The sequence below is a fragment of the Lissotriton helveticus genome, chromosome 2_1 (assembly GCF_964261635.1).
Source record: "Lissotriton helveticus chromosome 2_1, aLisHel1.1, whole genome shotgun sequence".
Classification (NCBI taxonomy): domain Eukaryota; kingdom Metazoa; phylum Chordata; class Amphibia; order Caudata; family Salamandridae; genus Lissotriton; species Lissotriton helveticus.
Window position 1 is genome coordinate 859,669,976 of NC_136059.1, and position 13,338 is coordinate 859,683,313.

A 13,338-nucleotide genomic window follows, 5' to 3' on the forward strand; every position below is an offset into this window, starting at 1 on the left:
AATGTTGCACATACCCTTGCTTTCTGTACCTAAGGGTGTAGTATCTGGGATAGTATTAATGATGCCTCTTATTCTTTTGTAGAACCAAAAACCCTGATCACCTTCAGGCCTGGGGGTAGGTGGAGCAGAAAACCCCTAAATCTACTCTTACCCTTCATACAGCATACAAGAGGAGACTCTGAAACCTTCCTCTGCAGAAAGAACAGGATTTATTAGTATAGCCTGGGCTATAGGACAGAGTCCCGAGCCCATCAGAGATAAGACAAGGGAGGCTGCTGCTTCACTCCGCAGCATACAAGCCCTATATACACATTTCCCCCCCGCCTTCGGTAATCATTAACCTACCCTAGTTATGGCTCGGCGCAACTGAGGCTGGGGGACACCCACACAATTCTTGGTTTGCACTGATCCGTGCGTGATTAGTGTGGCTCCATCATGGCGTGGCCTGCGGTTGTTGACAGGCGGCAAACAGGATGTTCGGTCAAGAAATAACAAGTCCAGGGCGTAGGAATGTTCTTATCTTTGTTCTTTCCTGAGGACTGACTAAGCCACAGGAGGTGACGCTTGTCCACACAGTTGGTGTACTGATGGAAAACACAAGAACAGGCAGAGTTTTGTTATGAGGTGGCAACACAAAATGGAGTCGGGAAAACAAAATGGAGTCAGGACAAAGGAGCACTTTTCTCACTTTTGTGCTATTTTATAGTCACATTCAGGTCTCTAATGCCATACTAATTTAAAGAGCAACAAGTTCAAAAATTAAGCTTGGATGATGTCATCAGTGATCATCAATGATTTTATATGAGATGCCAACAGTGATGTCATATATGATGTCATAGAACATGTCATGAGTGATCTAATATGTGAGGTCATAAGCAACGCATTGGCGGAGGCACAAGTTATTCTTAGCTCTGCTAACTGTAGCTGGTGGATTTCTGTTTTTTTTGTTCAAAGCATTAATGGTTACCTAACTATAGAGTTACTTTAACCTTTTTTTTCAGTGTAAAAAAATATATTTATATATAAATATATATACATATATATTTATATATATATATTTTTTTTTTCCCTCTCCAATATTTTTTGCTGATTGCTGCCGCACACCAAACCAAAGAGCACGCCACCTCTTCAAACCCAACAAAAGTCCATAAAATGCCAAATAGTCCTTCACTTGTAAAGAATGAGTTATGTTATGTTATGTTATGTTAAAATAATTTGTACAGCGCAGGGACACCAAGCGGTTTCATTGCGCTAGAGGCAGATGGGCAATGATGGGAGACAGTGTGCGGGTGTTATTCATAGGCCTGACGAAACAAGTGAGTTTTCAGGAGTTTCCTGAATGAAGTATAGCTGGATGTTAACCTGAGATCGCATGGAAAAGAGTTCCATAGCCGGGGTGCCAGATAAGAAAACCTGAGGCCCCCATGTTTTTTTCCGCCTGAAAGAGGGAATGACCATGAGGTTGTGGTGGGGAGAGCCAAGAATATGGGAGGGGGCATACCGATGAATCCTGGAAGCAATGAAGGCGGGGCCCTGACCAAGTAATGACTTAAAGATAGTACAGCCGAGTTTAAAAATGCATGAGTATGTGGTTGTTTGAATTTATTGATGTCTGGCTAACATCGTATGCATTTCGGCTGCAAACAGCCTAGCTCACTGATGCTGAGGCGCCAATGCAGCAATTATTTTGTTTGTTTCAGGTGTGAAGTGCAAGTAGTGACAAGTGAAAACAGACTGCATGTTTTTGTCTCACAATCACAACATTACCCAAGTCTTTCTTCTTTTCACAATATTGTGTCAGTGCAATGCATGATTACAGAATTTATAAAAGATCATCCATCAATTTTGGCATTGCAATACTTATCATTATTAGTGGTTTTCAATGAATTTAAAATTAATTTAAAATCAAATCATCTTATAAAAAAAAATATTTACCATCGTATGTACAAAATTAGGGAGATTTTTTAAGAAAGTTGTCAAATGTGCAGTGGGATTATGAATACTGGTTAATCACACTAGATGCCTCAGCTCTCTACACCAGTATCCAGCACATGGACGGGCTGAGAGCTATTCAGTTTTATCTGGGTAACAGACCAATCCAATAGAGCGAACACAACAAAATGCTAACCACGATGATCTGCTTTTGCCTCCACAACAACTTTTTTATGTTTAACAACCAATATTTTCAGCAGATCAGGGGAGTGCCCATGGGGGCCTGCTTCTCTCCCAGTTATGCCTGTTTGCATATGGGTTACTGGGAGAGGCAGGTCCTCTTTGGCACACACCATGATGTGGTTGTTGATCATGTGGTACATTGGTACCGCTATATCGATGATATTTTCTTGATATGGCGGGGTACCAAGCAGGAAGCTGTTGATTTAATTGAAACACTTAATGTGAATTCGTTCAATCTTGGTTTTACGTACAACATGAGCCAAGAAAGAATCTGCTTTTTGGACGTGTAGGTCTTGATTAACAGCAATAGGTTGGTGACAATGCTTTACAGAAAGCCTACTGCCGGCAACACTGTGCTGCACGCCAAAAGTCACCATCCGGCGCACCTGATCCGCATTATCCCCTATGGGAAGATGCTGCGGATCAGACGTATCTGCAGCACAGAGGCACTTTGCAGGGCAGCTCAGGAGGACAGTAAGGCACGATTCTTAGCAAGAGGCTATACTGGGACTGCTATAGATATAGCAATTCGGAAGGCTAATGCTATTCCAAGAAGTGAGGTTCTTTTGCATAAGAAAGCAGAAGCAGCGGAAGCTGGAAGGGCCAAACAACCGGTCAGACTTGTTCTAACATACAATCGGCAGTACCAAGCACTCCGCAAAATTGTTACAAAAAATTGGAACTTGGTCTGCAATGATCCGGTCAATGGCAATCTGATGTCTTCTAGACCTGACATCTCGTGTAGAAAGGCGCACTCGTTTAGCGATGCGCTGGTAAAGTCCTGCCCGGAAGTACTTACCAACACTTCTTGGCTCCAAGCCAGCAAGGATTTTAGGAAGTGTGACAGTTGCAAGGCTTGCAAACACGGGGTGAGTAAAACAGAGTATATTACACCTTTCTCTAATGTCCCCCGAGTGATCCAAAAACAACTCACTTGTAAAACGGAGTTCACAGTTTATGTGCTGGAGTGTCCTTGTGGCCTGCACTATGTAGGTAGCACTAAGTTACAGGTCCACAAGCGGATACTCCAGCACATAAGGGCCGGTTGCACATCATTTCAAGGATCTGCATGACAACCAAAGCCAGTTGCTTAAGTACTTTGTGATCCATGCGGTTCCACTCCTTCGCAGGGGAGGGAACCGTGAGGCGATAGTGAGAGCGCTTGAGACCAGGTATATACTGGACCTGGACTGCAAGTTTCCCTCAGGCCTTAATACCAGTGTGAATTTCTATACGTGCCTGTAACCTCACAACCCAGGCCTTTTGATCACCTTCCCTCCAGTTTAAATTTACAGTCCCACCACATCCATTCTCTCCTAGGGTAAATTGATGCGTTTACAAACTGCCCCGATGGGAGAAATAAGGGAAAGTCGCTAGCTCGTTTTCTCCTTCCTGTATCCAGTTCAGTGGTCTGAGCAACACCATGCACATCTTGATTTTTAACACTAATTGTTTTTTGACAAGAAGAAAAAAAGAGATTCTATTGTAAATTTTATGCACAGGTTTATGCACTTCCTAATTTCACCTTTGTTACATGAACCAGTTGTACAATCAATTTTTGGTAGTTTATCCAGGGATGTTCGTAATTGTTTCTTATGATGTTGATTTTACCCACTTGGGTTATATCATGCTTGAAACTCCTAGATTATGGATTTATTTCAAAAAATTGCATTTTGCACTGGATTTACAGCCAGTCTTGAGAAATTCTGGAGATATATTCTTTACACAGGGTATTGATTTTACCCACTTGGGTTGTATTGGGTCAATTCCCTCGCCAATTTTACTTTGATTTTAATGAATCAATGAATTTGATTGAATTTCTGTCCAACGAGGGTTGTTTAGTAGCCATGATACTATCATATTGAGTACTTTTTTTATTGATACTAATATTGTATTATATTTTATCTTACTGTTTTACTCTCTGTAAGATAATGTTTGCTAGCATGTTCTAGTCTTAATATGAATGATGAAATGTCAGGCTATACAAACTAGCGCGTTGATTACCACGCACCCAGTATTTTCTCTGTGTTTAGTAAATCTGACTGTTGTTACTACCAATCATGTAACAGGGTTTTGCACACTTGCACTTTAAAAAGAAACTGCTGCTTTAATAGCGTCATTTGACCAAGGCCTCTGGGCAGGCCGAAACGTTATGCTGGTGGCGAAATTAAAAAAATAATAAATTATTCACCTTAAGCCTGGGTCGGCTCTCGTTTCTTGTCTGCGGTGGAGTCCTTTCGAGGGAGGTCTGCTGGAGGTGCTGGTTCGAGGATTTGCAATATATAAATATATATACATATATATGTATATATATATATATTTTTCCTTCTCCAAAATATTTTGCTGATTGCTGCCGCACACCAAACCAAAGAGCACGCCACCTCTTCAAACCCAACAAAAGTCCATAAAATGCCAAATAGTCCTTCACTTGTAAAGAATGAGTATGTGGTTGTTTGAATTTATTGATGTCTGGCTACCATCGTATGCATTTCGGCTGCAAACAGCCTAGCTCACTGATGCTGAGGCGCCAATGGTATGTAACGTTTACAACGAAATTTTTACAACGCACTACCATTACAACGCAGGTATTACCACGCATACCATTACAACGCATTGCGCTGGGGGGCGCTCTAGGATAGGGAATAAGTTTAATTTTCTATCCAACACCTTCCCTAGTGTCCACGGGGACTGGAGTTGGAATAGAAAATTATACTTAGCACTATCCAGCACCTCTAAGCGCTATGCAATGTAATGGTATGCGTGGTAAAAACCGCGTTGTAAAGGTATGCGTGGTAAAAGTATGCGTTGTAACGTCATACATCCGCGCCAATGCAGCAATTATTTTGTTTGTTTCAGTCCTGAAGTGCAATTAGTGACAAGTGAAAACAGACTGGATGTTTTTGTCTCACATTCACAACATTACCCAAGTCTTTCTTCTTTTCACAATATTGTGTCAGAGCAATGCATGATTACAGAATTTATAAAAGATCATCCATCAATTTTGGCATTGCAATACTTATCATTATTAGTGATTTTCAATTAATTTAAAATTAATTTAAAATCAAATCATCTTATTTAAACCATACAACGTTCCATCATTGTGTACCCCTGAATTCATGTGTACCCGCTAAGACCAAACTAGTAAAAAGCCACTATTATACACACACACACACACACACACACATACACATATATATTTAAGATACATTACTTTTACCTGTGAAGTCTTCATCTTTCCTTCTGTATTTCTTTGTTTAAGTGGTGTCTTCTATAATAGAGAGTAAAGGCAAAATCCTTGGATTAATGTCAATAGCATAAAAAAGCTGGGTTACATTTTTTAAGTCACTTTCCAGGTTCTCTAAAGAGTTGTGTAAAACGTTTGGTTGCTTCCGCAGTGTATTATTGGGTGGATCAAATCAAATCAAATCAAATTCACTATATTCGGTTTCTTTTCAAGACTTAAAAACCATAAAAGCGTAGCATACAAATACAGAATGTAAACATTTAAAATCTTTAGTTTTAAAAAAAGAACCATCCACTGTATTATAAAAAATTGTCACGTGTTTTCCAAAGCAGCGGTCTCGTCATTTCATCTGAACAAATTCATAATTTACAGAAATGCTTTATACAAAATAGACAAGTCTTTTTTTAAATAGTATTAAATGTTTCCGTGATTTGATAACAGTTTTTAAAAATAATGCTATATTTTTGAATAACAATCCTTCTCCAATAATTGGAGTGCAAAGTAAGCCGTGCGACATTGCCTTAGACCCCACATATTCAAAATTGGGATGATTCATCTTTTTCTATATACCCCATAATATTTGCAAAATAACACGATGTGTATTGTTGATTGGACCTCAACCCCATCACACGGGCATGGTCCTAAGTTTCTTGATCAATCGTTTGTTTCAGGGAACAACACTAAATGATAAAAGCAATCTAGTCTGAATCTGACTAATACGAATCTTTCATATCCAGTTAACTGATAAGTCAGATATGGTTGCATTCCTAAGGTGGAAAGAATCGACTGGTTTTGGCGAACTGTGGGTTTGTGAGCTTCACTTACATATCTCAACTCGTCCATGTGAAGCATACACTGTTTTTTAAAATCTTTTCTGGAAATGCTATTCAGCTTTGATGGATTACTGAAATACTCAGGCTGTCCCAAGTCCATCATAAAATCTTTAATATATTTCAGCCATCTAATATCTAGGGCTTTCTCTAGTTTAAGGGAATCGCTTATAACGCTTTGATTAAAAATTGTATTTGTTGACGTCCAAATACGATGCCACAATAAGGGTGGCTGGACTCTTATTTTATCCGTTATATACTGCAGTCCCAGCTCTGAATGAGAGACAAACGTTGAAGTAGAGGATGGGACTGCCAATACATAGCAGATGAAAGCGTTTTCTACTTTTTGTATTTCTGATACATTTCAATATCCCCAAATCCCCGCCCCGTATAAAACTGCACTAATGCATTTGGCCTCATATATCTTTATCAGCTCCAAGGGTGGTCTTTTTCCTAGCTTCTGGGCAAAATTTACAAGAGCAGTCGTGGCTTTCATAAATAAGAGTTTCTTTGCCCTTATGGCCTCCTGCCAGGAACCCTTATTATCCATGAGAATACTCAGATATGGATATGATTTTGTGTATTCAAGTTTACTGCAACCGATAAAATTAGATTTCTCTTTCCTTGAGCAATGATACAGGCACAATGGTTGCTACAGCTGTAGAGGCCTCACAATCATGAGTGTTGTTTGACATGACGGTTTTAGTAAACTGTAATGATAATCCTTTACATGGGGCCCTCTGACTGCAACACACACACACATTCACACACACTGATTCTTTGTTAGTATGCTGTGGGTGTGTTACAACAATGTAAGAACCCTAGTGGCCCTGGTAAGGCATTTGTATGATTGTAGAAGCCAAGTGAAGGGTATTTCTCTACTGAACATGTACTTTGTGACCCTTATGCAGAATTGTGCCATGCAATTCCCCAACCTGGCTTTTGTTCTTTCACCTACAACCACAGCAGCATCTTGGCCATGTAACAATCATTACCCTACCTCTATGGTTACAGTAGTCTTTAAAAAAAAACACTTTGCGTAACCACATATACTTTTCCAGGCACTGTTTAAACTGCATCGATTCACCGTTCTTGTTGTGCGCTCTGCCTAATCACCTACTTAGAATATGTCATGTCATGTGCTATATTACTATAGAGTGTGGAATGATGCTGTGTCATAGATCAGACAGATGGTGCCGTGCCATTGATCACGGAAAATGTGCATTACAATATTGGCATGTATGTCTCAGATAACTTAAATGTTTATGTTGTTTTGCTTCTTCTGATTGCGTATCAAGCCTCATTGCTATCAGGTGCCTTTGGTAATACTGCTGGCTATCGTTGAATTTGGCTAGTGTATCAGTCATACTATCATGACACAATATCTGTCGGCAGAAGAAGAAAAATAGTTGTAGAGAGATATCATTGGCCCTGGCAACTCTTTTGTGAAATGGGGCACTAGTACAACAGCGAAGACTGACAACGGATTCAGTAATAGTGTTTTTACAGTTTTAACTTTCTGCTCACATTTTTGGGCAGGCTCCCTTTAATGTGTGATCCTATTCGATATGAGCCTAGATGTGGTAGGTTCATCTCATTAACAATAACTGTTCAACTTTTGTCAACTTGGTGCCTGTTGTGTCGCTGACCGCCCTTAGACCAGTGCCAGGGCGATACTAATGGGGCACTAATTATTCTATTACTCAGGGGCCTATAAATGAATGTTCGTAGTCGGGAATGATGTTTACTGGTCTTGCCGCAGTAGCCAACTGGTGTACGTGCATGCAAGCCCACTTTTATTAACTTGGGGGTCATGTGACCCTTAGGCTCCACGCCTGTGTTGTCACAGGCAAAACACTACATTCTTCCCCAACAAACAACAAAACAAAACGTTAGCAAGGAGGTCTGCTCCCGATGCTTCAATTACAACTGGACACAATTCTCAGAAACACATTTGAGAACAGTTTTACGTGAAATGGTCCCTCAGCTGGCAGGATGGTTCTGGGTTTCTCCACAGCTGGCGTTGTGACAGGCCCCGGCTCCGTATCTCACAGATTCCAGCATCAGGGGTGGTTTCGCTTGGCGGGTGCTCTGGGTGATTGCGGCTACCCTCCAGCTCCACACTCACTGCTCTGTCCGGCTGCGTCACCACCGTGTCAGGCGACCCCCCCACACTCCGGAGGGAAGGACGTGTCCATCAAGCCGCTCGAGTTGACATCTTCCATTGACGGGAAACACAGGCTATTCTCAGGCCTTCTCGGGGATGGCACAGATCCCTCAGATTGGTACTTCTTGAAATGGGACATATTGCGGGTCACCGTTTCCCTCCCACGAGTGGTAATGACCCGGGTTCCTTTGACACTGACCACAGTCCATGGCTCCTCTTCATAAGGTAGTCTGAACTTGCCGCTGGTGATGTGATTCTTAAGCAGTACAGCATCTCCTCTAGTGATCTCGGTGGTATTGGCCCTCCGTCAACGACTGACCTGAGCATGCGCCTTGTGGCGTCTGGCATCAATTTGACTGTCATCGGGCGTCTCCGGTCACCACTTGGGGTGGTGAGGTATGAAATCGGTGACCACACGGCCCATGAGGAGGTGCACTGGGGCTACACCCGTCGTGGTGTGGGGTGTTTGGCGGTAGCTTCTCAGAAACGTAAAGATAGCCAGCTCTATGGACTGTCCTTTGTCATGAGTGATTCAAATTACCTTATTTAGTGTTCGCATAAATCTCTTCACTTCGCCATTCGCTTGTGGCCACCTGTGTGGGATCCTGCGGTGTTGGATGCCAAGAGCGCTCAGATAGCTGGCCAGTTCTTGCCCTTGGAAGGGAGGTCCATTGTCAGTCCTTAACTCAAGTATGAGACCATGAGTCGCCATGATTTTTTCAAGTTTGGGAATTACCTCCGTGGCACTGGGTGCTGATATGATTTCCACCTCTGTATATTTGGAGTACATATTCTTCGGTATCGGCAGCATTTTCCATTTCCTCGATGGTGGCTGCTTGAGGATGCCGCGACAAATATTCAGCTGGGTTCCGAGAGCCAGGTTGGTATTCCACTTTGCAATTATAATTTTGGAGCTGCAACATCCACTTCTCGATCAGGGGCGGCGGCTTTGTGGATGTCTCTGAGAAGAGGGCGATAAGCGGCCACGAAGGGCTTGCCATAGACGTATAGGTGGAAATGACAGCACCCCAAATGTATGGCGATCGCCTCCTTCTTGATTTGGGAGTATCTCTGCTCCGTCTCAGTGAGGGATCGCCTAGCAAAAGCCACGGGGGCCCAGTCGTCATCCTGATGTCGCCTTTGCATCAGCACAGCCCCTTGTCCATGGGGGCCTGCGTCCACGGCCACAAGTGTCAACTTTCGTGGGTCGAAAAAGGCAAGCGTGCTTCTTTGATCTCCAAGAAGGCTTTGGCTTGTTCCGGGCCCCATTTCCAGGGAGTGGAGTCCTTGGTGAGTTCTCTTAAGGGCAGGGTCATGTTGGCGAGATCATGTATGAATCTCCCAGAGAAATTCACCATACTGAGGAAGCTCCTGACCTCGGTGACGGTGGTGGAGGCAGCAGCGTCCTTAATGTCCTTCACTTTCTCGGGGTCAGGGTTGACTCCATCGGTGAAGAACGTGTATCCGAAGAATTGCAGCTTCCGCTTTAGGAATTCACACTTTTCTCTATAAAGAGTGAGTCCGGCATCTGGCAGGCGCCTAAGTACCTGAGTTAGTCGATTGTTGTGTTCCGAGATAGTCTTAGCATGTATCATAATGTCGTCACTTACGTTGATTACACCGGGAATGTCCATGATGAGTTCCTGTATGATGTTCTGGAAGACTTTGGCCGCACTGGATACTCCGAAGCTCAGCCGGGTATATCTCCGGAGTCCCACGTGTGTTGAGAAGGTTGTGATATTGCGGGATGCCTCGTGTAATACCAGCTGATGGTAGCCGGAACGTAAGTCTAGCTTGGAGAACCAACACGCTCCAGCCATCTCCCAAATGAGGTCATCTATGGGGGGGGGTGATGTGGCGCTCCTGCTTGATGGCGGCATTGGGCAGCCGCATGTCCACACCGATCCTCACCGCACAAGGCTGTTTGGGCTTCCGTGTGACTACTATTGGAGAGACCCAAGGAGTGGGACCAGTCACTTTTTCGATTATTCCAGCGGCCTCCAGCTTCTTGAGCTCGTCCTCTACCAGTGGTCGCAGGTGGAAGGCTATGCATCGGTGTCTTAAGGCTACCGGCTGGACTGTGGGGTCAATATGGAGATGGACCTATTTACCTCTGAACTTCCCGATTCCTTTGAAGACTTCTGAGAACTCCGTTAGAAGGTGCTGAATTGACTCCTAGTGCACCCCGAAGGCAAATGTTACTACCCCTAGGTCTTCGGCTGCTCTGCATCCCAGCAGCATGCCTTGTCCGTCTTCGGTGACAAAGACGTCGGTGCTGATCGACTGCTCTCCATGAGATATGGACGTTCTGAACTTGCCTCGTATTTTCAGGGGTGTGTCTTGACCATACGCAAACACGGTGATGGCGGAAGGGTGTAGCATCGACGGAGGATTCATGGTTGGGTGGAGGGCAGAGGCCATGATGTTTATGGTGGCACCCGTGTCTACCACCACCATGACGTCTTGGGAACTGACGCGAACACTGCACTGGGGTAGTCGTTGCGCCTTTCTAGTGGTGGTACCGATCATGTGTACTTTATGCACCACCCACTCTTCATCCTTGTCATCGTCCATGTCACTTTGTCCTCGGTCTCCTACTGGCACCGCATTGACCACCTGCCTGGGCTTGCGATACTTCTTGGATCTACAGACTTTCTCGAAGTGGTTGAAACGTCCGCACCCTGAACACCTTTTGCCCTTGGCAGGACACTCGGCCGCCTGGAGGGGTGGCCCCCCCACAATACCCACAGGATTTGGATGGTCCTGAGGTCGACGTTCCGGGTCCCTTCTTGACCCACCTCGTCGGGGGCTTCATCGTCACCGCATTTACTGGTTCAGTCTTTAGAGGCGCCTGGAGGGCCGCTTCCATGTGGGTGGCCCGTGCTTTTGACAGTTCCTTGGTGCGCCCTAGGGTTAATATGTCAGCGAGGGACTTTCCAGACTCCTCCAATATCCGCTCCCGGAGCTTGGCAGACACGCAGCCTTGAATGACTTGTCTCCGTATTTCCTCCTTAGGGACGGCAAATCCACATGTGGTGGCCAGGTTCTTGAGCCGGGCGTGATACGTGTCCAGTGACTCTTCGGGCAGTTGCCTCGCCTGCCTGAATATGAATCTTTCATAGTCTTGGTTGGCCATTGGTTCGAAATGTCCATTAAGGGCATTGATCAGCGTGTGGTGATTTTTTGGCGTGACTTCCACCCGAGTTTTTGCGATGTTATGAATGTCCTTACCCCCTAGGTGGAGTAGCATGGCCCTTTTCTGGTCCTTGTGGACCTTCGTGGCTTCGAAGAATATGAGTAGGCGATTCACCCAATCCTTCCACTTGGGGGCGAGTGGTGAGGCCGTCCCCTCTACTATAAAAGGCTCTATTGGAGGTATTGTAGACATGTTGGGTGCCTTGACTGGTGAGTTTGCCGTCTCGGGAGAGTCCTGTGCCATCCCTCTGGCTCTTTCTGAGCCCCGCCTCACTAGGGCTCATCCTGTCCTGGGTCTGGGGGTAGTTGTTCCCTACAGAGAATGCAGACTGGATATTGGCTCTGCCCTGTGTGTGCCAATGCTTAATGATGTAGTTTTATGTGTATGTTCCTTTTCTTGTTGGCGGCAATGCTTGTTTAATTTCCCTTTTGCCTGTAGTGCACTCTTGGCCCACTGCGATAGCAGCTTGTGTGCTCCAGGAGGAGGGGGCAGGATGTGGGCCGCCCTTGAGATGAGCTTTTCCTCACGTCTCCTGTGTGCCTCGAAGCCTGTAATCAGGGCCTTCCACTTCTCCTCCCCTCTTTTGCGGAGTGATGAGCGGGCCTGTGACCCCAACCAGATGCCCTCCCATGCTTCCTGAGGCTTCCAGGGAACAGACAGGCACTCGGAGCTCTTCGCGCCTCCTCAGGACCAGCAACAGGAGCACACGTGCCCAGACGGGGCACCACGTGGTCGGCAGGCTGATGCGTGGCAGATGGGAAGTGACGCGTGGAGCGTCGCGCTTCTCACCTCTCGGGCTCCGTGGCTCAGCAGGGCCGTAACATGGGATCCGCCGGCCTCAGGGAACTCCGGGGGGGGGCCTCCTTTGAAGATGGGCGCAGAGCGCCCCACTGCGGGGCACGAGCGAAGCGAGCTGATGACAGAGCTCACCGCCGCCTCACCGCAGGTCGATGCGCGGCGAGGGCATGCCCACCCTCATCGCCAGCTGGTGTGTCGCTAACCGCCCTTAGACCAGGGCCGGGGCGATACTAATGGGGCACTAATTATTCTATTACTCAGGGGCCTATAAATGAATGCTCGGAGTCGGGAATGAAGCTTACTGGTATTGCCACTGTAGCCAACTGGCGTACGTGCGTGCAAGCCCACTTTTATTAACTTATGTGACCCTTACGCTCCACGCCTTAGATGTCACAGGCAAAACACTACAGTGCCCCGGTTAAATTCTGCACATAGTGTACTACCGTAGCTGATCTTATTACTGTCTGTCTACTGTTTATTACTTGTCCCTTATTACTTTCTTCTTACTGGCACTTTTCCTCATACTTTCTTCGACCAAACACCACACTCTGAATGAGTCTAAAGTGTCACTTCATTCATTGTTTGCAGTAGAATTCATGAGTGATAAGACCCCGTCTATGTTTATCCTTCATTTACTTTGATTGGCTAGACATCTAATGGGACCCAGTTTCTACATTTTCTTTGTCCTTGGTATGCTGAAGAATTATGAGTGACGCTTCCATCAGATAAATAATCTCAAAGGGATTGCTTTGAGTGTTTGCAACTGCTCTTGGGGTCAAATTCATAGCAGGTCTTTAGTCATGGCTATGAGTAAGTGACAAACAGTGAAATTCGATATGCTCTCATGGGCCATTTTCTCTCAAGTGTTCCTTAAGGTTATTAAAATTGACATTAGAATTGTGAAGGTTGCCCACTTGTATACCTAATT